The following is a 4,452-nucleotide window of genomic DNA, read 5'->3' on the forward strand; positions in this document are numbered from 1 at the left end:
AATTTTTATATAATAATACTAATTTTCATGCAAAAATTAGTATTGTTTTACAAAAAAATTAACAAAATAAGAACCCAAAAAATTAATCATGCAATGAAGAAATTATCATTTTAGTGTGATATAGATAGAAGTTATGAATCCAAAGTATTTGAGTGACTTGAACTGAAGAAATGTTATAATTTGTAATCGTTAATAGCAGAACAATACATGCTCAACACAACCAACAATTACATAAAGCAGTAAATGGTTTGTAATCGTTCCATACAACCAGCAACTACATCTAAACAAATTGTAAGCTACAGCACTGTAAAGCTTAAAGACATCTTAGTTGTTCATGAGATCAAGTTGCTCATTCCTTCCACGATGAGGACTGCCGTGCCGAAGACCGAGCTTCAATGCCTTAACAGTTCCTTCTACTTCAGCCATTCGTGCAGACGCAAATTGTCGATGACCATTTTCAAACTGTGAATTCACGAGGCTTTCTCTAAATTCCTTAGGCGGCTCCCACAGCAATCTCTGTATAAGGTTAAAATAACTGATCAATCCCCAAATCAGATCAGTACAATAAACATAAAGAAAATTCACATACACACCACGCAATTTTTATGTATTTGCATATCTAACACCTGAAATTAAATTTTTACATATACGCCATCTTATGTAAAAATAGTAGCATTTCTGATGTGATACGAAAGATTTGAGTGGTATCAATGTAAAAATTCAAGGTTAGGCGTTAGATATGAAAATACATAAGAATTGTGTGGTATGTATGTAAATGCTAATATTGCTTCACCTCGGTCATGGCTTTGTTCCTCTATGTGGTACTACTAGTTAATAGCATTAACTCACCATCATCTTTCATTTTCTTGAACACAAGTTATCACGGCAGGTATATTCGCCAAGCACACCATGCATCACTTTCAGAGAGCTCGTAGATAGGGGTGTAAACGAGCCGAACACGAGCTAACCATGCTCCGCTCGTGTTCGGCTCGTTTATATTTCGAGCTCAAAAAGTGTATTTGTGTTTGGCTCGTTTGCTTAACGGGCCGAACAGGAGCTGTTCACGAACAAAGAGTCCTTTTAACAACACTAATCATGTAGTCATATGACAATAAGAGTATGAGCAAGATTTAAAAATTTTTATTTATATTAAAAGATCATTTGAATCTAATTTAATAATTTTTATTTTATTTTTTTCATCAATATTTTAATTGATTATAAATCTTTGTAGCCTTGCAGTTAATTAATTTTTTTTAAAATACTACTTAATGTATGTATGTATATATATATATAATGAATTGTCCCATTCATTCCGTTAGTTGAACCATATAATAGTGAGGCATTCTATTAGTATATGTAAATTAGCTTTGAAAATTGATCCATTATCATCTAGTTGCTCGCTATAAACATTTACGATATAGAAAAGGGGGTTAGATAAGCATTTATAATTTACATATGAAAGGGTTGAGCATCCATATTTTTTTATAAAAATTAAGTAATAAGCGAATGATAAAATGAGATATAAGAATTTAAATTATGGATGGGATCAGACTAGACTTTTATTTATCACAATCTCACAGGCAACTGAAGTATCGAAGTATATATATCAATATCAATCAAAAGTCACCAACTAATCATCCTAGAATCGGGTAATTCTAAACCCTGTCACTTAATTGATGAGTGAACATTTAAGTAGTATCTGAACTTTTAAACTAAATGTGCAGTGTATCAGTGTGTAGTATCTGGTGTGAGTTCACAAATCTTTTAAGAAAGGGTTAGAACTATCAGCGACTCAAATGATGAAAAGGACATCTTTAATTGATTATAAATTAAAAGATTTCAGCTATAAAGAAGAGCTCAGAGTGATTTTTGCATCATCGCCCTTACCCCACATAGGCACATCTCGAACTTATATGCCACTTTGATATTTCATATTTGTATCCAATAATGAAAATTTGTCATTCAAATAATGTAGCCAAGGGAATGAATTACCCGAAATCAAAAGCACAGAATTAATGTTTAAGTTGTCTCATGGAAACTTTAAGTGTGTATTTCTAATTTGAAAGAATTACCACAAATTATTTCATGCTACAATATGTATTTCGAGGCAAAGGGAATGAATTACCCCAAAATCAAAAGCACAACATTACTTGTTGAACTGGAACTAGTAATATGGTTTGCATACGTATTGTAAATTTCCCACAAAACAACTTCAACTTGTTGAGTTTTGGAATCTAATTCAACAGATGTGTACATTTTGACAAAACTAAAATGTATGAATTTTATTTACATATATGCATACATATTGACACACAATAAGGGAGGGAGGGAAGAAGGGAGGGAAGGAGGGAGAGAAAGGGAGAGAAAGAGAGAGTTAATACATTTCAGTCTTGATGTGTGTTAGAAAATCTGTGGCGGTAGACTAATGAATTATGGTCTTAGCATTGCAAGAGGATTCAACACGCACTCAGATGAAAGGGAAACAACATGTGATGATACCAGAAGTTTTTACGTGGAAAACTCATAAAAAGAAAAAAAATCATGATGCATGACCCAGTTATAAAAATCCACTATAAGTTAATGATGACACAAGACCCTTGTCCCACACACAGGAAAGGGTCACTAGATTTTTCAAGTTACAATGTCGAATGGCGATGTCTGGTCAGCCGTGGTCGGCGGTGACCGACGGTGGTCGATGGAGGTTAGCGTTGGTCGCTGAAAGTCGGTGGTGGTCAACGGCGATCAATAATGACAAAAATGATGTTGGACTTGAGCTCATCTCCTTAAGTTCTCTCTTAAGCCTTCCCCTGCATGTGAGGGGTGAGGCTCTATTTATAATATTTTTTGTGCAATTAATGTAGGAATATAAACCATTTAGATCGGACGGTCCGGAAAGCTTCCCTCGATCAGATGACGTTTAATGGACATTCGAGTGCCTTAACGATATCAAAATTGAGCAATCTTGTGATCGTTAGATTCATCTTGTCGAGACGTTAGATTCGATTATGAAATCGCTAGATTCGACATCTGATTGACCTTTCAAATGCCTTCGAAAATCCTTCAAGAGTGGTTTAATGATTTGATTCTGGTTTGATCTGACTCAGATTAGACTAGTTTTATATCATTGGGTACTTCTCATCAAGTCGATCAACTTAACTATAAGTTTATTGAAATTGAAGCTCTGGATAACTTTTTTTCAAGATTTAATTATTTCTTGCTCAAGATATTGCCTCGAGATTCATTTTGGATAATAAAAATTTATTTGTAGCGTATTAATTGCCCCCTTATTTTTGGGCAAGTACAATTTCATCATCCGAAAACATTTAAGTTATATATATACACCGCACTTTTGTTTGAGGTTTAGTTTTTTTTTCTTCAGTAGCCTAAGGTCTAGCAATAGGACTTTCTTGTTGACTATTCCTAGAAAACTAGAAAAGGAACCCTTACCACTATAAACACTAAACTCTTCATTCCTCAACTTGAAGTTCCACATATTGGTTCTAACCTCTAATACTTAATATGTGGGGTCAGTATGGAGGATCTCAAGGAGAGTCCCCATAGGGCTGCTTGACCTTAGGGCTAACCCTAGGTGTTGGTCTGGAGCTAGTTCACTCACTACCTCCTATATTCACTTGCAGCACTAAACCCAAATTGTTGACTTTGATCCCTTAATCTTTTGGGAAACTCATGTAGATGGTCCCCTAGACCCAATAGCTCTAGGCTAGGGTTTAACTAAGATCAGTACATAGAGGAACCAAATGGGGATTTCATTGGTCAATGACTCATACATAGTGGTTGGCACTGATACACCTAAAATATATAGTGTTTTTAGACACATTTTTATACCTATTTTTGAGATATTGCGCTTTAATGGAAGGTATTTTTGTGTTTTTCTTGCAGATACAGGTAAAATGGGTAAAAATGCTTAAAGGAGTGAAAAAGGATCAAATTTAGAGCAAAAAAGTTAAAAATGTGCAAAAGAGTTTTGACGCCTGATTAAATTTGATTTCTGCGAATTTTGAAGAGGTTTTTGAGACACTCATTGACTTAATTGGTGGTTATAACCATCATAGATGAAAATTATCACGAAAGGACGCATCTCTTGGGGAGATACATCGAATCTAGACATATTTTGAAGAGAAACCAATGCACCTTTTGGAAAATTATAAAAGAAAGAAGAGATGCTTTGAAAAGAGTCCTGAAAAGGTTCGAAAAAGTGTGAGTCCTGAAAGTTTTGAAAGTTCTCATTTGGGGAGTTAGTTTAGAGAGATTTTTAGGCACCACTTTTACTTTTATTTTATCATTTTTGTTATTTTATTTTGAGTGATTGTAAAGAGAAGAGAATCAAAGGAACTTTATGAGTTTGGTGGAGGACTTGAGATAAGTTTTTATCTTTCTGTTTTGAGACTACTTTTGGTTTTAATTGAGACTTATTGTTGGTTTGATAATGAT

This window comes from Phalaenopsis equestris, unplaced genomic scaffold, assembly GCF_001263595.1.
Source record: "Phalaenopsis equestris unplaced genomic scaffold, ASM126359v1 Scaffold000350, whole genome shotgun sequence".
NCBI classification, from domain to species: domain Eukaryota; kingdom Viridiplantae; phylum Streptophyta; class Magnoliopsida; order Asparagales; family Orchidaceae; genus Phalaenopsis; species Phalaenopsis equestris.